Source organism: Cricetulus griseus, chromosome 3 (genome assembly GCF_003668045.3).
Source record: "Cricetulus griseus strain 17A/GY chromosome 3, alternate assembly CriGri-PICRH-1.0, whole genome shotgun sequence".
In the NCBI taxonomy this organism is placed as follows: domain Eukaryota; kingdom Metazoa; phylum Chordata; class Mammalia; order Rodentia; family Cricetidae; genus Cricetulus; species Cricetulus griseus.
In genome coordinates this window covers 115,209,281-115,237,066 of record NC_048596.1, presented here as the reverse complement: position 1 = coordinate 115,237,066, position 27,786 = coordinate 115,209,281, and the positions used below count along the sequence as shown (strand labels likewise).

The window sequence follows — 27,786 nt, the reverse complement described above, 5'->3', positions numbered from 1 at the left end:
AGGTAGAGTTACTCTACCTACCTCTTCCTTCCACACATCTTCCTTTATTCCTGTCTCTCTCACTTACCATCCCAGCCCTCTCTTCTCTCCCCTTTTACTTTCTTTCACTAATAAATGTCAACCTTGTCAAAGGAGCCTACCAATATTGGCACTAAATACGTTACAGGCACGGCCCCCCCACCCCCATACAGTTCAACATTTGGAGGATGCCTAGAGCTATAGACAATGTCAAACTCAGTACATACTAAGTAGCACCCTCCAGTGTCAAAGGTCAGCTCACAGTGCATACTTGGAAAGCAACAATGATCATCAGTAAAGTAGAACAACTGTAGCAAAACATGATTATAAAAGTTATATGAATTCCATCTCTCTGTCTCTCAAAATACCGGTTCTTGGAATGACCTAGTTGATACAAAGCCCACATAGATGAAGTGGCGTGGATGACAAAGGAGCTGACACAGCACTGGACTCCTACTGAAGGGTCACTTGAAGCAGAGCACCCCGATTACACAATCACCCATGTGATACCCAGGAGGACTGCTGAATGAGGAGAGGACAGGGGGTACATGCAGTGTGTATGCTCTGGGCAGAGGAGTGAGTGATGCCTCCCAAGTTCTGGGATTAAAGGCTTTTGTGCTCCCTGTATTCTGAGCTGAGTGCTACAGAACCCTGCCACTCAGAAACATTACCAAACACAACAGAGGACCAGAGAGGAGAAATGGGCAAGGCTGCTTATTTTGGATAACAGTGTTTAGGACTGTGTGAGCGTCTATCATACTTCACAGAATGCAGAATGACACAGTCATTTCAGCTTGAGGTTATTTGCTTCTGGAATGTTGCTTTTAACATTTTCAGACTGAATTTGACCTGAGGAAACTGAAGCCTCAGATGTGTAGTCACCGATCCAGAGACTGGCTCCTGAGCTGACCCGTGTACTGGCGGGGGCGGGAGGGCGGGGGTGGGTGGGGGGAAGGAACTTGGTGTGTTTTTGTTGAGCAGCAGTGTTAAACGGGAGAGGGATTTGGTGTTTGTTTACTGTACAGGGGGATATGACAGTGTAGTAGTCTAAATAATACTAATTGGTGTTACCCTTGGCTTGGCCCGAATCATGGTGTTTACCTCAAATTTTCCATAAGTGAACAGATGTCATCTAATGACTTTTGTACAAATGTTGGCTTTCTTAGAAGTGAGATATTTTTACTTCTTCAGTTACAAAAACATTGTTTCTAACTCATAAAGAGACAGGATTTGCTTCTCATCCACTCTTGCCCCAGTTCTCTATATCAGGGGTTCTCAACCTGTAGGTTGTGACCCCTTTGGGGCTTGAAAGACCCTTTCACAGGGGTCACACATCAGTTATTTGCATTATGATTCACAATAGTAGAAAAATTATAATTATGAAGTAGCAGTGAAAATAATTTTATGGTTGGGGTCATAGCAACATGAGGAACTGTATTAAAGGGTTGAGGCATTAACTCTACAGTCTGGTGTCAGGTGAGCCAATTGTCTCATGGTGGAGGAAGAATGCCTTCAAAACATACCTGATCTTTTCTGGAAGTTGATGAGGACTAGGATACTGACTTGGAAATATTTGGAATTTGACCACACATTCAATTTAAGGCATTAGTGGGACAAGTGGAGAAGAGACATTTCCTTAGACCTGCATTTGTAACAGTCTGGCAGCTTGTCCCGACTTCCTGTTCTGCCCTTGATCAGAAATGACTGCTTCCTGTGAATAGTGTGCTGGTTGGGGAACCCACACTGGGTTTCTTCTGCCCCGTGGTTCCTTCGGTCCTCCTCCCTTTGATCCTTGACATCCTACAAAATTTAAGCCATCTATAAAGTCTTCCCCAAACTTCCCACTACCAGGAATTTCCTCCTTGTGATTGTCTTAGTTCTTCCCCTGTTACTGTGATGAAACCCCCAGATGGAAGCAACTTTCAGAAGGAAGGGTTTATTCTGGCTCCCAGTTCAAGGGTATTGTCTGCCATGGTGAGGAAGTCAAGAGGCAGGAGCTTCACACAGCTGGTCACATCGCACCCACAGTCAAGACAGAGAAAGCAATGGACACAAGCTAATGCTCAGCTCACTCTCTCCATCTTTACAGTCTAGGATCTCTGCCTACAGTGAAGGTGAGGATGAAGGCCCTGTGGCAGTTTGAATGTAATTGGCTCCCATAAGCTCATAGGGAGTGGTGTTATTGGGAGGTGTGGACTTGTTGAAGGAAGTGTGTCTCTGTGAGGGCAGACTTTGAGGGTTTTTTGCTCCATCTTTGTTCAGTGTCACACTCCATTTCCTGTTGCCTTCTGATCAAGATGTAGCCAGCACCATGTCTTCCTGTACACCTCCATGTTCCTCACCAGGATGATAAATAGACTGAACCTCAGAATTGTAAGCGAGTGGCCCCAATTAAATGTTTTCATTTATAAGAGTTGCTGTGGTCATGGTGTCTCTTCACAGCAATAGAAACCCTAACTAAGACAGTCCACATCAATTAATCTAGTCAAGACAATGCCTCGCTGGCATGCCCAGGCACTAGATCATCTCTCAGAGGAATGCTTGGAGGTGTGTCTCCTATGTGATTCCAGATCCTGCCAAGGTGACCACACTAACCTCACAGTATTCTACCTTGCAACTGAGTTCTTTCTGTATACAGGAATTCCTTCTCTTTCTCATTGGACTTTGTCTGACTTTCCTTCTCCACTCCTTTTTCCTTGTCTCTCACTTCAGCCCAGCACAGGTCCTGGGACACAGTAAGGATTCATTTGTGACTCACTGTCTTCCTGGAAGAAGTTCAGGTTGAGTTGGCAGTCTTCTCTGTGCCTCTGTGCCCGTCAGCACTTGCTCAGTGGACCAGAGCAGTTTACTATGATCTCAGTGGGTTTCTTATTCTTTCAGGAAAACTATATAAAATTCCTATGTCATACAGTACTATCTAAGCCAATACAAGTTCCCGGCTATAAACTTCATGTTGCTGGTCCACCTCAAGAGTTTCATAGTATATTTGAAATCCAAAGCAATAATCACTAAGTCACAAGTTATCAAGAACGGCATCACTTTGTCTTTTGAACATTCTTGCTTATGCCTTATAGCTGCTCCATGTTTTTGAAATGTTGCCTTAGTTTGCTAAATTGGCTTACTATGAAAATGATGTAAACTTTTTTGTTGTGATCAGAATAATTATGTAATACTTTTAAGAATTAAAGCAGGCACTGGAGAGATTGCTGAGCCATTGCCTGAGTTCAGGTTCTCAGTATCTACATGATGAGTCACAACCATCCAGTTCCAGGAATTCGGACATACTGGCCTCTGTGGGCACTACACACACACACACACACACACACACACACACACACGGGGAGAGAGAGAGAGAGAGAGAGAGAGAGAGAGAGAGAGAGAGAGAGAGAGAATGCTCATACATATAAAAATAATTAAAGAAGTTCAAATAACAGTACACTACGCCCTATGCTCCACTTCTCAGCTTAAGAAATAAAATACTGTCCTCACAAAGCTCTGCATTATCTCCTTTCCTTTCACCTTGCTTCCTGGAGAATAAGATTATTTTAAATGTTGAGTTTTTAATTCTGTTCTTTAATTCTAAACATTTTCAAATAGAAAATGCCCAGACAAAACCTGTAGAGCTGTTTTGTACTATTAAAACCTTATAGAACATATGAAATTACATGAAAGTATTCTGCAACTTGACTTTTTTTTTCACTCAGCCATAGTGAAGTTCACCCATATTATTAAATATAGCCTTAAGTAATCTCTTCACTGTAGCATACGACTTTGCAGCACAAGACATCTAAACTTACTTTTATTTTCCTTTTGGCCTACTTAGCTAAATTCTTTCTAATTTACTTTTGCAAACAATTCTGAACATCTTTGTATGCATAATCTCCCTAGGATTTAATCTAAGGAGTGGAATTGACAGGCAAAATGATTAAACTGTACTAGTATCACAAATATAAATGTGCAACATTTTGACACCAATTTGTGGTCTATCTACTAAATAAAAGGTCCCATTGTCACAGCAACATGGTCCCCGACATAGTACCATTGGGTCTTATGTTCCCATTTTATGGGTCTAAGATGGCATCCTTCCAGTGTTATTATCTGTACTTCCCAGGGCTAGTGAAGTTTCTGTCATTCCATATTGCTACTTTGTGGTTTTTGACTTCTATGTTCTATGAATGCTCTTTGTGCCTTTTTATCAGTAGTCAACATTAAGAAACTAGCATTTCATGGTTTTTATGTCTTTTCTCATATTACAGCCTGCATTTGAACATTTTACGGTGTACAGAAACATCCATTTGATCTTAGTGTAGTTTCTTTCTACAGTGTCATCAGGGATATTGAGTCCCTGTTGTTCACTGATATATCCAAGCACCTAACATGTGGTTTGTGGCAGATATTCAGAAATGTTTGCTGAATGAGGGCATGAGTGATTACCCATCTTGTCTTTCATAGTTTGCCTTTTTTGTGTGTCATTTTAAAAACTCCCTTCTTAACTTGATACTACACTGATTCCTCAATATTTCATTCTAAATGTTTAGTCTTTTCTTCTTCCCCAGCGAATTCATCCCTGCACCCTGTGTGGCTTTGTGAAAAGGAAATGAATGGGCTTCCCAGCAGCCTCTGGTTCTTATTAGATAGCACTCAGACCTCTTTACCTCTGGGGCTTTGGGTTTTCTGCCTTCATTTAAAGATGGTTTTCAATACCTCTCAGGGCTGCTGGAGCTGTTCACATGAGCTGTGGTGCACGTCTAGTTATGAGCCAGGATGCCATGGGCTCTGATGATGTGGACACTGCCTCCCTACATCCTCATAATGAGCTCCAGGAGAAGGATGCCTCCTTTCTCTGTGACTTCTTCAAGTACACATAGACATCCCATGATGGGCTCCCTCCAGCCTCTTCTACTTCCCTTCCCCCTCACAGTCTAGGGTTCTGGCTAAGCCAGGCAGCAGATACCTCTCTTTTACACCCTGTCAGGGATCTCTGAGTGGATGCAGGTCGGCCTTCCAGCAGCGACACTGTTTCTCCTTCTGAACAATTAGACCCTTTCCTGTAGACCATATCCGCTTTTAAGTAGGGTGAGGGACTGGTTTCCTCCGAAGGAGGTTTGTGGTTCACTCACACTGCAGGTCCTCTGTCTACAGCTGATGGCTCTGGTGGTTCTTAGCTGTGGCTAGTGGCTTGCTAGGACAGGGCATGTGTACAGTAACTGTCAGACATTGTCTACATATAAGATGTAACTATAATCACACTGAATTACACTCGGCTAGCAGCCTCCAAAATGGAAGATGGTGTATGTTGTAGGCTGCATCTTGGTATATTGGTATGAGCTGCCTTCTGGTGTCCTGTTCAGAGAATGGGATAACATAGTTGTTTAGGTTCACTGTGGCCTTGGGATGTTATTTTGTAGTGTCATGTCTTGCAATAAGTCTTTCATACCGGTGTGAGACTGGTTGTCATTTTCAGTCTGACCTGGTAGTAAGGTATAGTGGGATCACCCTCTGGGAAGGGCATCAGCCTGGAGTGCCTACTCATTTCTCCCGAAGCCTGTTTCCTATCACTTGTTCAGTTTTTGCGTTGGCTACTTTTTAAAGTGTTTTTGTTGTTTGAATATTTCATACATGCGTATGATGTGTTTTTGATCAAAATCTGCCCGTTTCCTCTCCTCCTGTTCTTCCCCTACCCCTTTACTACTGTTCCCTCCCTGTTATTTTTAAACCTGCTGAGTCTTTCCATTGCTGAGATGAAATACATGATAAGAAACAGCTTCAGGGAGAAGAGCTTTATTTTGGCTCATGGTTGGAGGAGAAAGTCAGTCATGTTGGGGAGACATAGCATCAGGAATACAACACCGCCTGCTCACATCTGGGTGCAACAAGAAGCCGAGAAAAGGTTAGGCTGGCATTTGGTCCTGGACCTCCATCTCCAGGATGGTGCCTTTCACATTTAGGGCAGATTGTCTCTTCTCTTAGTGAATTCTCTTTGGAAACACCCTTGGTAACACACTCAAAGGTGTACCACCAGTGTTCTACTGTTCCTTGTGAATGGTGTGTGTGTGTGTGTGTGTGTGTGTGAGAGAGAGAGAGAGAGAGAGAGAGAGAGAGAGAGAGAGAGATCATGTGTGTTCAAATATGTGGAGGCCAGAAGTGTTTTTCTCATCCACTCTCAACTTCATTTATCTTTATTTGCCTATCTATCTATCTATCTATCTATCTATCTATCTATCTATCTATCTATCTATCTATCTTGAGACAACATCTCTCAGTGACCTGGAGCTCACTAATTTTCTAGACTGGATGGTCCACAAGCCCCAGGGGTCCTCCTGCCTCTCCATCCCTAGTGCTAGGATTACAGGTACATCTCACCACACCCAACTTTTACATGGGTACTGGGAATTAAACTTGGGTCTTCATGTTTGTATGGCAAGTACTTTATGTACACCCTCGAACTAGAGTGTCTCAATCCAATAAAACTGACAATCCAAATTAATTATCAGTCTTGAACCCCAAGCCTCGACTTGGTTAGTGGAATATTACAGACCCTCCTCCCTCTTAGATGAGTGAGATTCTTTCCCTGTGTAACTTTCAGAGAAGCAGCAACCACCCCTGAACCCCATAGGGCAGTGCTGTTCAGTACAAGATAGCACCACAGCCCACACATATCACCATAAATATTCCAGTAGCTGCATTAAACAAGTCCAGGCAAACAGAAAGAAATCAATGTCAGTGTTACATTTCATTGTTCCCACTACATCCAAATGTTATTTTAAGATGTAATCAGAGTGAGAGCTCTAAATGATTTATGGCTTTTTTTTTTTTTACTTTTTTTTTGCATGTTGTTTGGAAATCAAGTGTTCTTTTTATGCCCAGAGTTCAACTTAATGATGATTGTTTACATTCTGAATACTTGATTGCCAGGTGTGCCTAGTGGATGCTGTGTGTGGCTGAGAGGGCGTATTCATTTCCTCACCTGTTCTGTCCCATCGCTTAGAGCACAACCAACTATTCCCTACATCCCCTTCTCAGTAGAGGATGATCTATGCACAGAGTTTAAGATTTCAGACAGTGCTTTGGCTGTACAATGGTCCCTCATAGTCTCATATGTTTGAACACTTGTTTCTCAGTTGGAAATTCTGTTTGAGGAGGTTGTAGAACTACAGTGGATCCATACCAGGCAAGTGGGTCACAGTGGTTTGGTTCTGAGGCTTTATAGACAGGTCCTACTGTAAGACCCTCAGAAAGCTGAGGCTTCCAGAATCTTAGCCCAGGACGGCGGCCACCCCAAACACAGAATGGAGGTGAAAGCTTGATGCAAACTGCATGAGGCTTTATTGTAGTTTAACGAGCTAACCCCATGTTAGCTCGGGTCTTTCACCCACCCGCCATGGCAGACGGCTAGAAAGACCGCTTGAAGCCGCTGCACATAGATCTTTATAGGGTAGCATAAGGGGAGTGTCTAGGGGTACGCACAGGCTCACGATTGGTGTGCCTCCAGGCTTGGAGGGCTTGCCCTGTGTTGATTGGTCAACTGGTTGTTATGACTCATAGGCCCTCCCAGGGTGGTTGCTATGCTCTCTACGTCATTGCTGTGCGCTTGTCCGTAAAGCACACCCAGGGTTGTAAAGCAGCTAACTTCTGATTGGTTCCTTGTCACGAGACAGGCATCTGACTTTCTAGTGTCTAGGGCAAGGTCATAGAAGCACATGTTCGACCATTATGGCTGCCAAAAGGGAAGCCAGTTCCTTCACTACCTCCTGTCAGTTCTCTCTGATTCCTGTTCTGTTGGGAAGTGAGATATATTAGCCATGCCCTTTGCCCACAATGGAGCTGACCTGCCATGTGTTCTCCACTGTGATGGGCTGTGCCATTTAAACAGTGAACCAAAGTGAACACTTGCTCCCTTAGGTTGCCTCTTGTGAGGTATTTGGTTACAGCAATAAGCAAAGAAGCCTGCTAGTTTATATTCAAGGGAGCCTAGGAGCCTCCGGGCTAGGAGCTGCACATGTAGGTCAGATGTCTCTTACAGGTATGGTACAGGCAGAGGAAACAACAACCACAAACAGCCTGCACTTGAGGAGACTCCAACCACATCTCCAACTTCCCCCTTACACTTGAAAATAAAACGAGATTTTTGCAATGCAAATTCAGAAAAGGAGCTGAAGGAAATACAGTGGGAAACCACAGAGTAGGAAGTGGGAGGGAAAAGCTGAGAGACCTAGAGGAGAGGGTAGGAGACCTAAGAGTTAAACTCTAGAACTGCAGAAGGAGAAAGAGAAATGGAGGTAGTTGAGGCAACTGACGAAAAAAGAGCGATCGGCAGAAAGTTGACTAGAGGCCCAGGAAGTCTGGAGCGGGCTCAGGGTTGTGGAGCAGTGATAAAGAGATATGGATTGAGACTTATATTTAGGCTGGATGTAGATGAAGAAGTTGTGAGGATGAAGATGAAGAAGAGGTGTCTCGACATATTATTTAATATTCTGGATTTAAAGAAGCCTTCTGAGACACACAAGCACACTTCAAAAGCATGGCCGCATATATGAAAAGAAGCCACTCGTGAGATTTTCTGCTGTCAGATGTATCAGGTAAATACTTTAAATTGGGGATCACAAATATGTTTAAAAATTCCAGAAAAAAACTCAGTAGAAAAACAATTTATATTGATAGTGAATTCTTCTTTCACAGTTCTTGATTCTAGGAAATGATATTATTACACACATCTATCTATCTATCTATCTATCTATCTATCTATCTATCTATCTATCTATCTATCTATCACCCATGTGGAATTGATTTTGGTCCACAGACATAGGAAAGACCCATGTTCACTCATTTCCCTCTGATTTTTGCCTATTGTGCTAAAGAATTTATTGACTAATCTGCCATTTCCCCAAAAGGGCTTCATCTATCTAATATTAAATATAAATGCAATAACATATAATCCTGGTTAAAACTGATTTTACTATACATATTCACAAAATAATTTATGTGATATGATGTTTAAAGGAAGGCAACACTCATTACTTTTCTGTTGCTGTGGTAAAATACTCTAGCAAAAGCAACTTACTGGAAAAGGGTTTGCTCTGGCTCGAAGGTCCAGAGCACCTCATCATTACGGGGAGGTTCTTGGCAGTAGGATAGTGAGGCCACCCTGTCACACTGCATCCACAGTCTGCAAGTGGAAAGTGAACAGTGAACAAGAAATGGCACCAGGCTATCAAACCTCAAATTCCGCCTCCAGGGACATTCTTCCTCTAGCAAGGCTCTACCTCTAAAGACCCCACAAGCTTCCTAAAGAGCACCATCATCTGGGGACTGAGTGTTCAAACACAGGAGCATGGGGAACACTGCATATTCCAACCACACATGACCATATACATTTTTGGAGCACCCAATTGTACAGCCATACATGAGGCAGCCCAGGAACCATGAGCTAATGCTCGCTCATGTGCCCTCCATGGGTCATTAAGTCTCGTGTTGTCAGCGTTGGAGTCAATGCTCCTTTCTTACTGCATCCTTCTCTGTTTTGAAGTAACCATAGCAAAAGGTAAAGGTTGTGTCATAATTCCTTTGCTTGTCATTAGAGTTTAGCCACTTGTGTGTGTGTTTATACTAATAAATTATTTGGTGTTATCCTGTTTTGGATTCTATACACATGAAATCATACTGTGTCAGCCCTGCTCAATGTTGTGGTTTTCAGTTTTATCTCTAGTGACGTGTGAAGCTGAGCTCATTCACTTTTACTGTTCTATTGTCCTCTGGGTTATGAACACACCACAGTGCATTGATCCATCCTGCCATCCGGGGCTTCCTTTTATAGTGTTTGAGTCACTTGATTCAGGGAATTCTTACTCCTAAGAGTATGATTGATACGTGATTTTCATTCTTATGTCACTTGTGTCTGGTTTTGTTAGCAAGATTTTGATAAAATCACAAAATGAATAAATAAATAACTACGTGTCCTTTACTTTTTACTCTGCTATGGAAGGGATTTTTAAAGATGGGAGTTATTTATATTTTGAAGGCTTTGGGGTGCTCATTCTAAAACCCATGTGACTATTTTTTTTTTCATGGGAAGAATGTTAAATATTCCTTCCTTCCCCCTCCCTTCATTCCTGCTTTCCTGGTCAGTTTTTGTTTCCAGTTTTCCCAATATGTCATATAGAGTGGGATGATATTTTTCAAACTCCGTGTTCTGAGATATTATTTCATTATGGCTAATTTCCCACTCTCAGTTGTTGGTGCCACCATTTCACCTCTGAGCATTGCTGGTCCCTTAGCGGATTTCCCTGTCTCTGTCGCTCATCCCCCCTTCCATCTTAATCATTTCACTTCTTAATGGCCCTCCCCCTGTCTTCTGAAGGATAACATGGATTTCATATCTGCTGTCTACTCCCTTCAGGATCCTGATGGTTCCATGTCCTCTTCTCCCCACTCCTCTTATACTCTGTGCTCCAGCTATGCAGGGCTGTGCTCCATTCATCCAGCTTGCCCATTCTCTCAGCCTCCCACCTTTGCTCATGCTTTTGAGAAGATTCTGTTTCTCCATTTGCTCTCTACTTTTCTAGGTGATTTCTACTTATCCTTAACATTCCTCCTTGGTGGCCACTGCCTCTGTGACATCCTCGGGTGACACTGAATTGACCTGCCTTTTCCTCTATGGTAAGACTTGTATCAAATAACTTCCTAATCTACTGTTTGCTTGGCTCTCAGTCCACACTCAAACCCAGATGGTGAGCAGTCTGAGAGCATGGCGTGTGGTGTTTGCTCTCACGGACAGCACAGCATCTGCGATGGAAAGTACTCCGTGCATGCTTGCATTAACTCGCAAATTAAAAACTTGCTTTTGGAACTCTAGGATCTCAATAAGCATAGCATTGATCATCTGCATGGCCCCACTTGGCTGAAGGAGCTCTCCCATGTGAGTTATAGACGTACAGCAACTGTGGGAAGTGGAATGGCTTTCAGTCCATTTTACCAATGAGAAGCCAAAGATCTTAAGAGGACATACAATTTTTTCAAAATACAAAAGCTGCCTCCCCTGGGAACACAAAACAATCCTGGAGATTGGGCAAGCAATCCAGGAGCTCTTCGACCTCACCTCCTTGTCTAGAAGTTAACTTTATTCTTTCTGTCATGGACCCTGGTGTGGCTGCATCTCAGAGCCCTTTGACATGGGGAGGATCTTTATGTATTTCTCTCCTGGGCCTGATTTTGGTTAGAGAAAATGCAGTGACTCATGACAAAAGGCACCATAGGTTTTATTTTGTTTGGTTTTTCTTCAATAGATTAAAAAAAATTGTCAACAATATTACTTTAGTAATTAGAAAAACACAGTAAAGAAATATTATTCCCCCTCCATCTTCTTACTTGCCTGCCTGCCTGGGGTGCTGTAGAGTCTGCCTGGTTTTGTTTTCCGGGTTTAGTGATGTTGGAAAAAGTCCTGGGGATATGAACTGATGAGTGTCGATCCATATGCTTACTTTCTTGCAGAGGTGGCTTGGGCTCGAAGGCTACCCTGGCCCTTTGTGAACCTGAGTTTCCATCACTAATTGTAGCAGGTGTCTATTGTCTCCACATGGGACTAGTTTATGAATGCCACTTTCTGTATATCTGGACCATAGATTTAAATGAATGCAATATTTATTTGGTCTTTAAAACTAAGTGACAGAAACTTAATTACATTATTAAGAAGTTAAAAATTATACTTTAAAAGTATGTCAATTTAAATGCAGCAATGTGCATTACCCTTTAACATATAATTTGATCAAGGACAATAGTTAGCCCCCCCTGTATTTTTGCTAAATAGAATATATAATGTAACTTAGTACCCTTTTCCAAGGATGTAGTACATTGCGATTTTAGCCCCAATGTAGCTTTCTGGCCTTTGGAATACAAAGGTGGATGTTTGTATCTTATTATGATAGCATCCCATTTTATCTTTACAAAGTCTTTTCTAATTTATGCTAAACTTCAAGATTTTTGAGGTTCACAGGGTGTAGTGTTGCCATTTATACCCAGAGCACAGACACCCCGACTCTAAATCATTATCTCTCTTCCGTCATGTTTGCTTAAGAATTCTCTGGAAGGCCTGAGCATCCAGTTTTGGCGGTTCCTGCTTCCTGCCTTGAACACTTAGAAAAACAAACCAGCTTATGGTGAATATAAGCGATTTTTAGACTATGTGCAAACAGCCGGTTTCTGTCTTTCCCTTCTTTTGGGAGGCTTGCTTCATTTTGAAAGCTTGCATGGTCTCAGCCACACAGACGTTTTGTTTCCTGAAAGCAATAAAGCTGTAGGGCTGAGGAAGGCCCAGAATAAATATGAATATGTCCCTAGGGGGTTCTGGCTGTTGTCAGGTTGGGAGGTGTCTCATTGCCAAAGAGAATAGCTACAATGCTTTTTTTTTTTTTTTTTTTTTTTTTTTTTTTTTTTGCTACTGAATGAGTATAGATTCATGTATGAGGGTTATGTGCAGGCTTGCATGACAGTCAGTAATGGTCACTCATGTTGGCAACAAAGAGCACCGTGTGTGGGTGATTTTCAAGGAACTGGCTGACATGCCTTACCTGCACATGCTATGATTCTGTCATGTGGGTGTGACCAGCACCAGGCTGTGGTTCACCAGGCAGAGGAACAGCAGGTGTGACCAACAGCCGAGGATAGCAGACAGAAGGCTCGAGGAACAGGAGAGTAAACCTGGTCAGGCTATCCTGATGCTGTGGAGCTACGTAAGCCTGGCTAGGTTCCCACAGAGCCTGGACACACTGGGATGGCCAAGGAAAATGGCAAGATATACCTTTCAGTTTGGAGACTCAGATGATATCCCTAAGAACTTCTCACCTACCCTGGCCTTGACCACTATATGTACAACCGTCATTGGCATTCTGTCCTCTAACACTTCTTTCCTATATGACTTTCCTATACGGCTTCTCTGTTTGCCTCCTGTTCTGCCTATTAGACTCTGAACTCCTTAGAGCTGTGATTCTTGTCTGTGTTGTTAATTGTCTAGATGTCAGTGTTAGAGATGCTGCTGGACACTTGAATGTTTATTTATTTGTGCCATGTGAGATGAAGTCTCATTCTGTGGCAGCTCATGGTGGCCTCAGACTCATATTTATCCTCCTGTCTTAGCATCCCAAGTGCTGGAATTTTGGGTGTGAGACACCATTTGAAGTTATAATGCACATAAATTGATTAAGTGATGTAACAGGCCTTATAAACCCCAAGATTTACTTAGATACTCTTTCCTTTTGGGACTTTGATAAAATAAGTTATTTGTACTTCACTTAAAAGGCAAAGAAGCCTTGACTCTGCCAGAGAGATTGTGAGGACTGTCTGTGGTAAAGAGGTTGTGGGAGAATACAAGTTTCACTTTAGGGTCAAAGTGTAGATTCCAGGACCAAGAGCAAGTGTTTTCCCTTGGTATTCATGTTGGGACATGTGAGTTCCTCCTCAGTTTACCATTCCTTCTAGGGTCTGTAGAGTTGTCTCTCTTCACACATCATTCATTCCAGAGCGTGTAACATGGTCTTTCTTCACACAGCATTCCTGTCAGGGCCTGTAGAGTGGTCTCCTTCACACAGCATTTCCTCCAGGGCCTGTAGAGTGGTCTCCTTCACACAGCATTTCCTTCAGGGCCTGTAGAGTGGTCTTCTTCACACAGCATTCCTGTCAGGGTCTGTAGAGTGGTCTCCTACACATAGCATTCCTTCCAGGGCCTGTAGAGAGGTCTCCTTCAGACAAGCATGGAATTCTTGCTCAGATCCATGTAGTGTTTCACCTCGGCACAGAACTCTTGTTGCTTGTCAGGGTATTGCAGTGATTCTAGCTCTACAATGAAGGGAATCCCTGGTCCCCTCACTCCTGTTCAGCACTCTCCCCTAGTAGTTTTCTCACCCCTACCATATTCCCTTTCTCACTGACTTCCTTGGCAGAGGTTGTTATCTTCCTCTCTGGGGTGACTGGGCCAGGAAGGGTGAGAATAGAAAGAGGAAAAGTGGAACCAGGGTATTATTTTATTTTATTTGTTTGTATTTTTTAATTTAAATTCTTTAATTACTACTCATATTTACATATCCATCCCCCCACTCCCTCACCCTTCCATCCTCCCATGTTCCCCACCAACCCCCAACCTATCCCCCAACTCCTTCCCAGGGATAGTGAGGCCTTCCACCTAGGTCCTCCTTGTTGTATCTGGGCTGCAGTAGTATCCCTCCATAGGGAATGGACTCCCAAAGTCCATTTGTGCTCTACGGATAAACACTGGCTCCACTGTTAGAGGTCCCATAGACTACCCTGGCCTCCTAGCTGGCACCCACATTCAGAGGGCCTGGTTTGGTCCAATGCTGTTTCCCCAGCTTTATGACTAGGGTCTCCATGCTCTCAGTAGGTCAGGTCAACTGTTTCTGCGGGTTTCTTTAGCACCGTTCATCCCTCCTCCCTCTCCACAACTGGATTCCAGTAGTATGGTTCAGCGCTTAGTTGTGGGTGCCTGTTTCTGCTTTGAACAGCTACTGGATGAAGATTCTAGGAATGTTAACCAAGGTAGGCATTAATCTCCTTATAGGAGAAGGACATCAATGGCATCCTCTTCACCACTGCCTGGATTCTTAGTTGGGGTCATCCCTGTGGATCCCCTAACATTTCTCCTGTGCCAGACCTCTCTCCAAACCTGTACTGTCTCCCTCTATCAAGGCATCTCCTTTCTTGCCCTCCTCTATTCCTCCCCAGTCTCAGTCCTCTTGAACCAGGGTTTTAGTGTCCAGATCTCACACCTGAGGTACTTCTTCAGGGAAGGAGTCCTGCTCACCAGCCTCCATGATCAGATTCCTGAGGTATTTTAAGGCAGACCCATTTATTTGTAACCTTTTGCAAATTGCAGCTGTTTCTAAAAGGGTCCCCTTATTTCAAAAGCTTGAAAAATGGACTCTTCATTAAGATTTTGGAGGGTAGACCTCAGGAAAAGAGGAACGGGGCTGTGTGTTGGCAGGGAGGCTTTACGTTTGGAGTACCAGGTGAGTCTTAAAGTAATCCTTGTGCTATGCCAGTTCTCTGTTCAGTCAGAGCCTCCTGCAGCAGAGGGAGCATGCAGACAATGGCTGCTGCACAGGCTCTGTGATGGGCAGCAGCAGCTTGGGTTGGCTTCTAGGAAAGAGCTATATTGTATGAAGTCTGATGCTGAGCACTGGAGACTCAGCAAGGCCGAGGAGTAAGAAGATGCTGCTTTCAACTTCTCTCCTTTCAGGAAACTGAAAGGCACCATGTGTTTCAGCAAGATCTTTTCATTGACAGGGCTGATGAAGTGTGTGTGTGTGTGTGTGTGTGTGAGAGAGAGAGAGAGAGAGAGAGAGAGAGAGAGAGAGAGAGAGAGAGAGAGAGAGGGAGAGGGAGGGGGAAAGAGAGAGGTGGGGAGGGGGAGGGGGAGGGAGGGGAAGTGTGGGTGTGGTGAATGGCATTTAGATCTAAATTACAATTTGCTAGAGTCTTACTGTGAAGAATTTGTATTTCTGGAACCTTCTCCCTGGATCGCCCACCTGGCCCTTCCCTGCTTTGCTACTCAGACTTCTTTTAAACACGTCACTTAGAAGAAGCTCAAGTGTAAAACTAGTATTTTGACTGAGGTTGTACCTAGATGTCCAAGACATTAGGTCTCATAGTGCAGCTTTCTCTGCATGAGGAGATACACATTTCCTTGATGGTAAATAGAGGATTGCAGTACTAAATTCCCAATTAATTTTTGCATTTGAGACAGGGTTTTGCTATGTAACCCAGGATGGCCTCAAACTCAGATCCTCCTGCCTCAGCTTCTCAAGTGTTAGGGTACAGGCATGTGCCACCATCCCTGGTCCTAGAGTTAATTTGCAGAATTAATAATCACAAAAAAATGTGAAAACTCCCTTCTGTCAGCCTCCACGTCCCAACATTTGCCAAAGCAAGTGTGTTTTATATTTCATCAGGAAGTTTCAGACACCAAATATTTAAATGTCTCAGGATGATGAAATCCTGCTTGAAAACCAAAATTATCTGGAAGGTTTCTTTTCTAACCTTCATTGCAGGGAAACGAGATGCATATTGTGGTTTCTGGAGGAAAGATGTGGTGGTACTGAGTTTGAGTACTGTTAGCCACTTTAATTTTTAATTCTGGGCCTTAAAAGGTACAAATTGTAAAGTCCCATGTGCCATTCTGGCCAGGAGGCTCAATGGCCAGAGGTCTGCAGAGTGGTCCTGGCTGACTTGATGCTGGCTGTGAGCCTGGGATTCTCTCTGCTGTCCCTGCATATTACTGGATTTGTGACGTGCCATCATTTAGGGGGACCCCACCTGCAAGTGTGTCCTCTCCATCCAGAAGAAGATGTCTCCCCTGTAGAGTATGGTTGCCATGGTTAGAAACTGGCCCACGTGTGCACACCATCCCTGACAGGAATTTTGAAAGACCCCTACTCAGATCCCTAGCATCACAGGCAGAGTTCAGCAGTCTTGGCTCAGGCTTTGTCTTCTTGGCATTTGGTTTTGCTCCAGTCATACTTGGGAATGAAGGAATCTCAGTTCTTCTATGTAGCTCATTACACTCCCCCCCCCCCCCCGGCCAGCTGCCACCTTTATCTCCAGATGAGCACTGGATGGTACAGTTCTTGATCCACCTACGACCATCCTGGAGACACATGAAGCGGGGAGACTATACCAGGGCAGATTCTTTGTGGGCCTGGAGACAGGCAAAGGTCCAGGCATCAGCCTGTGCCTGCTCAGGGTGTGTGTTGGTGACAAGGATGCTGATGGAGAGCATGTCTCACATTTGGGCGGAAGTGAAAAGAGGAGACAGCGATGCATATACACAGATGGAGCTGGGATTCAAAACAATCCTGACAGGCTGGGATGACGAGCCAGATGGAAAGAGGATGTGAACAACAGGAAGTTGGACATCAGTCTCAGCCCAGAGAGCAGGGACATGGTTTAATATGGTTCAACAGCAGCCCATGGGAAAAGGCTTGGGGGCCTTCACTGTGGACCATGGTTCTGTAAGTTTGTGATGTGGTGCTTGGCTGAGCTTACACTCTGGAGAGAGATGAGTATCCCACCTATAAGTCTCAGACTGAGCCAGCAATGTTCAAACTGGCTTGCTGAATTTCAGGGGCAATCACACTGTGTTCTCATTAACCGCTGACTGCTTGATTTGGGAGGGGCTTAGGTCCTGTTTTCTGTGATAGGAATACCCTCTTCTACAGTTTACTCTTCCTAGGACATCATCCTAAAAGACAGAAAACAAAAATCCGCCCAAAGTGATTTTTCCTACTCTGCTCTTAAGTCAACACAGTATTGCTGGTATAAAAAGCATGAGGGTATAAGTCCTACACACCAGTTCTCCAGCAGGCACCAGCTGGGTGTCCTCTACTTAATTCTGGAACTGTCTTTCTGAAGGTATCAACAGACATACTAGGTTAAGGGTTCAGTCCTACAAAACTGCTCTCCAAATTCAGATCTGACACTCGTGACAAGTGTCACATGTCCACACTGGCAGTGAGCCAGTCTCCCGCTAATAGAATACTCCTTGGGTTTGTTAGTTGGTTAGAGTGGCTCATGGAACTGTGGGAAATGCTTCCCTCATGTTTATCAACCTCATTTTTTTTTTAAAATCAAGAATTCAATTAAGAGTGGAGCTTGATGACATGTGAATGTAATCCTAACACTGGGATCTGGGGGCACAGGCAGGAGGATCACCACAAGTTTGAGGCCATCCTGATCTATAAAGCAATTTCTGGATCAGCTGGGGCTGTAACACCAGCTCCTGTCTCAAACAAACAAGTTAAATAAATAAATACACAAGAAAGAATACAATTATAGATACAAGTGAACTGTCAGAAGAGAGGAGACTTGGGAGGAAAGTCAAAGACGGTCCTATGGGCAAGGAGAAGTGGACTCCACCCCAGAAGCCCCCTGAGCCCTGTCCTGAGTTTTTAATTGAGACTTCATTATATGGACATAGTTAATGATAACTCTGGTGTCAACTGTACCTTTAGTGTCTCCCCATTCCTCAGTGGCTAGAATAGGATGGAAGGGTCGGTCATCTTATCACATGTCTGGTCCAGCTCTGTCTTAGTTAGGGTTTCCATTGCTGTGATGAAACACCATGACCAAAAGCAAGTTGGGGAGGAAAGGGTTCACTTGGCTTACACTTCGCCATTACTGTTCATTATTGAAGGAAATCAGGACAGGAACTCAAATAGGACAGGGTCCCAGAGGCAGGAGCTGAAGCAGAGACCATGGAGGGGGACTGTTTACTGGCCTGCTTCCCAGGCTTGCTCAGCCCACTTTCTTATAGAACCCAGGACCAATAGCCCAAGGATGGCACCACCCACCATAGGCTGGGCCCTCCCCTGTTGATCACTAAATAGAAGATGCCTTACAGCTGGATCTCAAAAGGGCATTTCCTCAGTTGAGGCTCCTTCCTCTGATGACTCTAACTTGTGTCAAGTTGACATGCAAAACCAGCCAGTACAAGCTCCTACTTGAGGTCTTCCAAGAGCCCACCTACAGTTGGGGCATCAGAAGATGTGTCTTCTATAACCCCCAAATTTATAACAGTCTTAGGAGTCCTGTGTTAGAAACTGTGGTCAAAGACCAAATGTATATCTTTTCACAATTTTACAATGTTCAAAACCTGTCTTGGTCCTTTACAGGGTACGGGGAGAGGCTTACATTGGTGTTCTAGTTCTGGTTGGTCTGTTTGTATTTCCTCCTGTAACAGTTACAGCCTTCAGCTGGGGTGGGGGTGGAGGACCCAGCTGTATCCCCAAGTTGAGACTCATAGTCCCCAGAGCTCATCTGTATTCCTCTTGCCTCTGTCCCTGGTGACTCAGCAGCTGTGGACAGTGGCTGGTGCGGATGATGCATTTTGGCAGCTTGTTTCTCTGGCCCTGGCTCTACGCCCTGGGAAGCTCTCACACTTCCTATCTGGCCTCTCTCCCTGGCCTTGCCTGCAACTCTTGCTACTTGGATGCCCTGAGCTTTTTGGTCTCCTCATCCCATAAGAAGCCACATGCTTAGAGTTTCTCTGATAGTTAAGTAGTCACCTTTCTTCTGGGTGGAGATGTCAGAGGCACGAGCCTTTTGAAGCCTTGAGTGGACCAGATCATCTTCCTAAAAGATGACCCAGCTTTCCTGAGAACTTGTCACATATAGGCAGAGATGCAGCTCAAACGGTACAGGATGCTGAGCAATCCACCCTTGGATCTCTGAGGCGGATGCAGAGGAGCTGTTTCCTGAGGGCATAAAACCCATCTTTCTTGCTGTCATCACGATGTTAATGACAGTATGTCCTTATCTCTTTTGGAACAACCCTAGAGAATGTGCTGCAATCTTTTCTCAGTTTAAAAAGCAGGATGTCTCTATCTGATATTTCAGTAGCTCAGGTTTTGTTTATGAAATCAATCTAAGCTCAAGCAACAGTGGCCAGGGAGGAAGCAAGATGGAATAAAGGTGATGGATGTTTCCTTGGGTACTGGAGTCTTTTGTCACTTGTTAAGTGGTACTGCTTCTTATGAGACATGTGGCTAATGATGCCTACTCACAGGGTAGCTGTGAGGACAAAAAACAAAACTTTTTATTTTTTAAAGTTTGGGATGGTTTCATTGTGCAGCTCTGGCAGGCCTGGAACTTATTATGTAGACCAGGCTGGCCTCAAACTCACAGATATTCCTGCCTCTGATCCCTACTGCTAGGATTGAAGGTGTGCACCACCATGCCTAGTGAGACTTTAAAAAAAATACAAATCCTAGCTCAAAACAGATTCTCAGAAACGTGTCTTTTTTCTGCCCTCTTTTCTTTATAAAACACATTTGTGTCCCTCTTCTGATCATCTCCTTGAACCCTGAGAGAGGGGTTTGTGAGAGCCAGGGGGAATGGTTGTGTTCTTCAGACACAATCGAACTGATGCACAAATGAACTCACAGAGGCTGTGGCTGCACAAACAGGTTCAAGCCAGTGTTAGTCCCACACTGGTTGAGAAAAAGGCCACTGCCACAATTTAAAGCCAGTTTTGAAGCAAGCTTTAATTAAATACTGGCCAGGTTGATAGACTGTCTGGCCAGGTCCATCTCTGGGTTCCCAGGAAATGGCCACAAGTCATGTTTGCAATGGCTTAAAGAGGCAAACCCCCATAGTTCATGGTATTTCCCATCAGGTCCAATCAGGAGCAAGAATATATTTTGATGTTTTTTTTCTGCCCACATCCAATCAGGGGCAAGCATGCATCCTGAAGTATTTCTGCCCATGTACTTCCCACCCACATGTAATCAAGCACATCCTGTGCAGATGATCAAACAAACATAGAACAATCAGAATCTCGTAACCTGCAAGGTATATTTTTCCAGTTTTGATCTCACACCAGATGGGGTCCCAGCACTCAGAGGTGGAAGTAGACATGGGCTCCCATCCCTAACCAAAAATCTACCCACGATTGACACCTGCCTGCAAAGAAAAAATTAGTTTTCTCCAAAGGAGTCTTACTCTGGTGTGTTAACACACCTGAGGGCAGGTCCCATGCCCAGCAGCATATGGCCAACACAAAACCAACTCAAAGGGATGGTTGTAGACTTTTGTCTCATGCTGCTTTGTTTGAGATAATTTTGTTTGTTATTATTGGTATTTTGCTTGTATATTATGGTTTTGATTTTGCACTTTTGTGGGCTTTTTTGTATGTATTTACTTTGTTTTTTTAAAGGGAGAGAGAAGGAAGGGTGTTGGGTAGGTGGGGGAGGATCTGGGAAGAGTTGGAGAGGGAAAAGCCTGTTTAGAATATATTGTATAAATTTTTATTTCAATAAAAATAGTAAATAAATGAATCCACACACATTCAATGATAGGCACTTTTCTTTATAATAAAGTAGTGATGTTTTTCAAGTATGTTTGTATGTGTGTGCATGAGTGCGTGCATGCACACGTGTATGGTTGTGGAAGCTAGAGGAGCATGTTTGGTGTTCTGCTTTATTGTTCTCCATTTTATTCCTTTGAGACAGGATTTCCCACTGAACCTGGAATCTGGAGCTATGCTGGAGGCCAGAAAGGTCCAGAGAGTCTTCTGTGTCTACCTGGTCTTATGTAGGCTCATAGGCATGCACACGGCCACAAGTTTATGTGGGTTCTGGGATGCAAACTCCGGTGGTCTTGTGTGCTCAGCAAATACCCTGACTAGTGAGCACTCTCTCTAGTCCAGGGTGGACACTTCCTAATGTCTTCACTCCTGAAGTCACCTCTTGTCTCTTTTGTTTCACTCTTACTACTGGATTATTCCAGAAAGCAAGCAAGCAGTCCCCAAATCTTGTCTTCAACAACTTTAAAGCTGCTACACCATATTGCCTCGATGTGCCCCATCTAAGCCTCTCTTGATGGTATCCATTTCCTCTAGTCCAGGCCACTCTTTACATCCAGTGCAGTTTCCCCTGACACTGAGTAGTAACTGCTCCTGTCAAGACAACAGGGACCTCCTTGGTTCCAGGTTCAGTGGATGCTTCTCCAGTCCTGTCTTCCTCATCTTCTTAGTGGCATGGAAGAAGGCTGAGGACTCTCCTTGATATCCTTCTGTGATCTAGTATTGTTCTTCCCCCTTTTGTGCTTCAGTTGCTGAATAATTTAAATGTCTTTTATTTGATTCTTCCCTTCTATGGATTTCAAATGATGTAGTTATTGAGAGCACCAGGCCAATAATCTTGTCTTCAAAACTGTGTATGCGGAGAGGTTCTCTTTCTGCTTTGTGGTATAAAGGATATAACATTTTTTCTCTGTGTGTGGGCATTTGAAAATTTAAGGGATGGTGGTGCTAATGGACATAATGCTCTCTCTCTCTCTCTCTCTCTCTCTCTCTCTCTCTCTCTCTCTCTCTCTCTCTCTCTCTGTGTGTGTGTGTGTGTGTGTATGAAAATTTAATTGCTGATGGTGATAATAGATATAATGTTCTCTCTCTTGTGTGTTTGTGAAAATTTGAGCGATGATGGCAATAATGTGAAGCATTTATCTAATTTTTCTTTATCAATAAAAAAAATCTAGAGTCAGATATCAGGGTATAGTAGGTAATTACCAATACGGAGTCAGGTAGAAATATAAGGGTATTTAATAGGGAAAAGCCTTACTTACAGAGCGAACCAGCCAGCCGGTGGTAGTCTGTACAGCAAGAAGCAAAGAGAAACCGAAACCGAAACGCAGTCCCCCTACTCACTCTGACCACACCCTCACAAGCCCTCAGGTACTCCTGTAGCCAGCCCCTAAGAAGGCGTGGCTACAGCTTCCCCTACAATTCCCCTTTTAGTCTAAAAGAGGATTAAAACTTAACAGTATAAAGGTAAAATATAAGAAGATAACTATTTTAACTAAACCCTAAAGTCATCTGAAAGAGGTGTCCAAGCCTGAACACCTCCTTCCAAACCGAACCATAAACAATAGGAAGCTATTCCTAACAAGGTATATACACTATCCTAAGTGACAACAATGGGGAAAGGGGGCGTAGCATTTTCCAAGTTACTTCCTGCTGAAATGGGACGATGATAGTCATGTGGGGTCCTGTAGAAAGAAAATGTTAGTATCCAGTCCATGTTAGATGGGATTCACTTGATTGAAGATCTCGCTTGAAATCCTCAACTTGATTGAAGTCAGTACCCGAACCTCTGGCCGGAGTGTCAGCTGAAATGGAGCAAGTTGGATCCAGTGCAGTCGAGGAGGTGTGGCCCATTTTCTTTCCAGGGTGTCCAGGGATTGCTGTCAGGCAGGTCTTCATTGGCTGTGTGGGACTCAAACATAAACAGTTAGCAGAGAAATGTTTGCTTGTGTATGTACACATGCTAGGGAATGCAACCATGAGAGCATAACAATTATGAAAGGGTGTACACCTTGAGAGAAAGATCCAAGAAAAGACAAAGACAGTCCCCAAATTCTTCTTTTATTCTGTATTACATCAATTGGCTTCTTGATACAACACAGAAACATTAAAGTTTAGTTAAATAATGTGCTTGGATTTTAGAGGAGGAAAGCCAAATCCACCTCTAAATCCAGCATTGGTTTATTTTATTTATTTTTTTTTTTTGTAGAAATATAAGGGTATTTAATAGGGAAAAGCCTTACTTACAGAGCGAACCAGCCAGCCGGTGGTAGTCTGTACAGCAAGCAGCAAAGAGCAACCGAAACCGAAAACGCAGTCCCCCTACTCACTCTGACCACGCCCTCACAAGCCCTCAGGTACTCCTGTAGCCAGCCCCTAAGAAGGCGTGGCTACAGCTTCCCCTACATCAGGGTAAGAACCTGAAAGATCAGAGAAGCAGGGGAGCAGCCACTTTTTCTGCTCCTTCCTCTAAAAGAGCTGAGTCAGCCCCGCCTTACTACTTCCTGTCTCCTATCTGTCTACAATTAGTCCTCTAAATCTCTATGGTTGATTTTGGTCAGCTAGTGGCTAGCTCCACCCTCTGACTCCAAGCAAGCTTTATTTGTCAGAACACAATCAAAATATTACACAACAGTAACAGATATAGCACTCGTGTGTGTGTGTGTGTGTGTGTGTGTGTGTGTGTGTGTGTGTGTGTGTGTGTGTGTGTATTCATAAATCTAAGCAATGCCTTCTAAATCTCTTTTCTGAGGTCTAGTCTTAGATATGCCACATCTACCTCAGGCTCTCGTATGGGCATTTCAGATTTACCACGAATCAAACAGCACTACTTATGTGTCATTCTTTCCTACAGGTGTGCTTGCCTCAGAACCACCTACCACTGAGTTCCTTTATAGTAACTGGTCAAACCAAACCCTGCAGCAAGTGATAAGGGTGAAGGAGAGGGAGAGGGAGAGGGGAAGAGTGGTGATCCTGGACTGCTCACCACCTGATCCCTGCCTTTTTAGCATTTGTGGTTGGCTTCTTCTTATTGAAAGGACAATTCCAGCCCACAATTTCTTGCTTGGGTTTGTATGCACAGCTTCTAGTTTGTCTTTATGGGTCTATTTTGCCTCCTCTATTCCATTCTCCATAGACCAGTCAGTGTTCAAATACTTACTCATGGTTCTCCACCTGTTTGCTGGTGGCCTGAGAGGCTTTGATAACCTGCATCTTCCTCCTCCCGATCTCCATCACATGCCCCTTTCCTCCTGGTCCACACTGCAGCCAGCCACACTGCCCTCCTCTCTGTACCTCAAGTCCACTGACTTCCTTTCCAAATGAGGGCTTTGAGTATTGCTCTTTATCTAACCAAATTATGTATCCTTGCTTTTTTTGTTTTTTGCAGGCTATCTCTCGCTACTTTAGGAAGCAGACAAATATTATCTTTTCAGGCATGCTTTGCTGGCCTTCATCCTTAAAATCCAGCACTCTTTTTTTTTTATCTATTGTCATATCACCCTGGGTATTTCTTTTATTTTGTATTTATTTTTTATTTTTTGTTTTTTTGAGACAGGGTTTCTCTGGGTAATAGCCCTATCTGTCCTGGAACTAGCTCTGTAGACCAGGCTGGCCTCAACTCACAGAGATCTGCTTGCCTCTGCCTCCCAAGTGCTGGTATTAAAGGCATATGCCACCACCACCCAGATAGCTACCAGGGATCTGGGTATTTCTTTTACAACACAACTTTAATTTTTTTGTTTGCTCTCTTATTTTTGTAATGTATCTTCTCCACTAAAAAGGTAACCTCCACGATAATAGGGATCTTATCCACCATGTTTCTCATGGTGTTCACAGCACTAAGAATGGTGACAGGCTTTGAGAGGTCCTGAATGTATTGACCGAATGGTCAACTGAGTAGGTCTCTCCGTGCTTTGCCCAAGACTGAAGATGCTCCAACTATAGCTTAGGCCTGGCTTCGAGAGGATGTGTATATGGAGCCTTTTCTTATCCATTTGTAGAGTAAAGGTTTGGGCCTAGATGATGTCTAAGTGCTCTTCCAACTTTCAGACCCCTGCTTTTGTGAGTTTGGAAGCTAATGGAAACAAATGAGAATACAGTTGGAGAGAAGGCTCCATGGGCAACAATGCTTATTGCCAAGGCTGACAACTGAGTTAGATCCCCAAGAACCAAGAGAGTACCAACTCCAAAATCTTGTCCTTTGACCTCCACGTTCATGTTATGGTACATGCATGCTAACTCATATACACACATAAAATAATTAAAATTTAATAAAAAGTAGTTACTATTGTGTTAGTTGACCTTTTGGTTCTTGTTTTCCAACTTGACACAAACTGAAGTCATTTGGGACAGGGAGCCTCTGCTGAGCAGTTGCCTCCATCAGATTGGCTCCTGGGTAGGTCTGTGGGAAATTTTATATGTTGTTTTTTTCTGTCAGTACAGTGGCTTCACTTGAATCCGCAGCAGCTCCATGGTTACTGGCTTGTTTCTTAGGCAGTGGCTGGATCCACCTCCTGCCACTGCCACTAAATGTAATTTTTAACTAAATTTCCATCTTTCTATTTATCAATAAGACTTAGGAGTCCGAGGCTGGTGTGAAAACCTGCTAGCTCAGAGAGGTTGAGAAGCAATTAGCTGACCTTCCCTCTTCACTGGCATCTCAGAAAGAGAGTGTCCTTCAGCTCCACCAACCCAAAAAAGACTGCCACACTCAAAGTCCCTCTCTACTACTTCCTGTGCGTCTCTCAGTCCATCTTCCAGACTCCCTTTGACTTTCTATTACTTTCTGTCAACTAGTTGCTGGCTTCATCTCTTGACCCAAGTTTGATTTTAGTAAGTCAATGCAAATGCAAACTTTGGGTTCACAGTGTGATCAAATATGGGGTAGCCCAGACCACTGTGGCCAGTGTCCCATCTGGGAATGTGGCCCTAGGGTGTATAAGGAAATAAACTAGGCAAGCCATGCAGAATAAGCCAGTAAACAGCTGTGCCCTCTTTATCAGTTCCTGCTACCTCCAAGCTCCTGTCCTGACTTCCCTTCATGATGGACTCTTGACTTAGACATTTCTGCTAAATCAGTGTTTTCTTCTCCAAGCTGATTTTGGTCAGAATGTTTTATCACAGCAGTAGAAAGCAAACTAGGACAGTGGTGTTAAATCTCTAATAACAGTTTAAATTTAACTTAAAATGAAATTTATGAAATCTTTTAGCTCTTCTTGTCTGGTGCTTTCCAGTTTAGTAGAGTTATCCTCTCCATGTCCTTTGACTTATTGTGTGCTTATTTTTCTTTTCAAAGTTTATTGTTCAAATAAAAGTGATTGATCGATTTAGCTATATAGCCAAAAATATTCTTGAATTTCTTATCCTCCTGAGTGCTGGGATTATAGATGTTCACCACGGAACCCAGTTTATTTGGTGCTGGGGATTGAACCCAGGGTTTGGTGTAAACCAGGCACCATTTCACCAACAGAGCTCCATCCCCAGTCCCTGATTCTGCTGTAATCAAAACTTGCACTGCTCTATGGGGAGGTGACTCCTGGGTCAACAGAGCTGTCAGGAGAGTTTTTTCTCCTACTGTTGTGTCTCAGAAAGCAGTTTCCCTGTAGCAACTCCTGTTGTCTCCTCCTCTATTTCATACTTACTCCTCTCCACATAGGGGGCGTGGTCCCTGTCCAGTGTGTGTGGCCATTGTTTTAATGTGTTGAGTGAATAAGACCAGACACAGGCAATGTTATTTCCTTTGCCAATCCACTGAGATTCTGGACAGTGTTCCACACCCTTCAGCAGCTCTTGGCTGGCTCTGCCAGTGTGCACTGGGTGGCATGATGGAAGTGAATCCAGGCTCATCTTATTCAAGGCATATTCCACAGGAGATGCCTTGACTCTTGAAGACCCTGGCCATTGCAGTGGTGCTTCAGACCAATGATCTGCATGCAGATCTATCTACCTATCTATCTATCTATCTATCTATCTATCTATCTATCTATCTATCTATGCAAATCTATCTATCTATCTATCTATGCAAATCTATCTATCTATCTATCTATCTATCTATCTATCTATCTATCTATCTACCCACCTATCTACCTATCATCTATCTATCCCAGACCACTGTGAGCAGTGCCACATCTGGGAATGTGGGGATGTTTGAGAAAGTAAAGTTTCCCAAGGCACAAATGGGGCCTTAAATCTGTGAACAAATAAACTTTGACAGGATTATTTAAGTATGGGTCTTTATGAAAAACACACAAAGTTGTATGATAAAAGCAAAAGAAGTCTCAAACAGTCATTATTATGGGTTGCAGGGATTGTGGGTAACCTTTTGTTATCGTTTATAGCAGCCTGCACTTTCTGAAGTTCCTGTAATGAACACACATCATGTTTGCAATGTGGGGAAAACTTCTCCAGTCTTTCACATAAAAAAAGAAAAAGATGGAATAAAGAAGGAAGGAGTGAAAGAATGAAAGAAAATTAATTCTAGGGGGTTGGAGAGATGGAGCAGCAGTTAAGAGTGCTTGCTGTTCTAGGGACCCGAGTCCAGCTCCAGTCTCCATGTCAGTAACAGGCCTGACAACTGCCTGCTGCTCTGTCTTCGGGGGATCTGACACGCTCTTCTGGCCTCCTGAGGCACCTATATACACATGGAGTAACAGACACGTAGGCTCTGGAGTACCTACGTAAATGTACATACATTCACACAGACAGACACATGAGTAAAAATAAGACAAATTTGCTTTTAAAGGGAAAGAAAGTCCCAAAAGCAATGGATTTACAGTCATAAAATGTGAACAAGTAATTGTTATGTGTCTCAATTGCTGGAAGGTGGAACACAGAGGGAGGAGCGGGGAGAAAGGGATATGTGTGCCAATTTGGGATATTCTGACCTAAAGTGTCCCAGCACTGATGTC

At 43.6% G+C, this 27,786-nt stretch overlaps 1 protein-coding gene across 1 annotated transcript in view; it reads left to right on the top strand.

Moving 5' to 3' along the window:
* LOC100756612 (ADAMTS-like protein 3) overlaps window positions 1-27,786 on the top strand; it is a 297,381-nt gene that overhangs the window by 18,145 nt on the left and 251,450 nt on the right. The gene's annotated exons all lie outside the window — the stretch shown is intronic.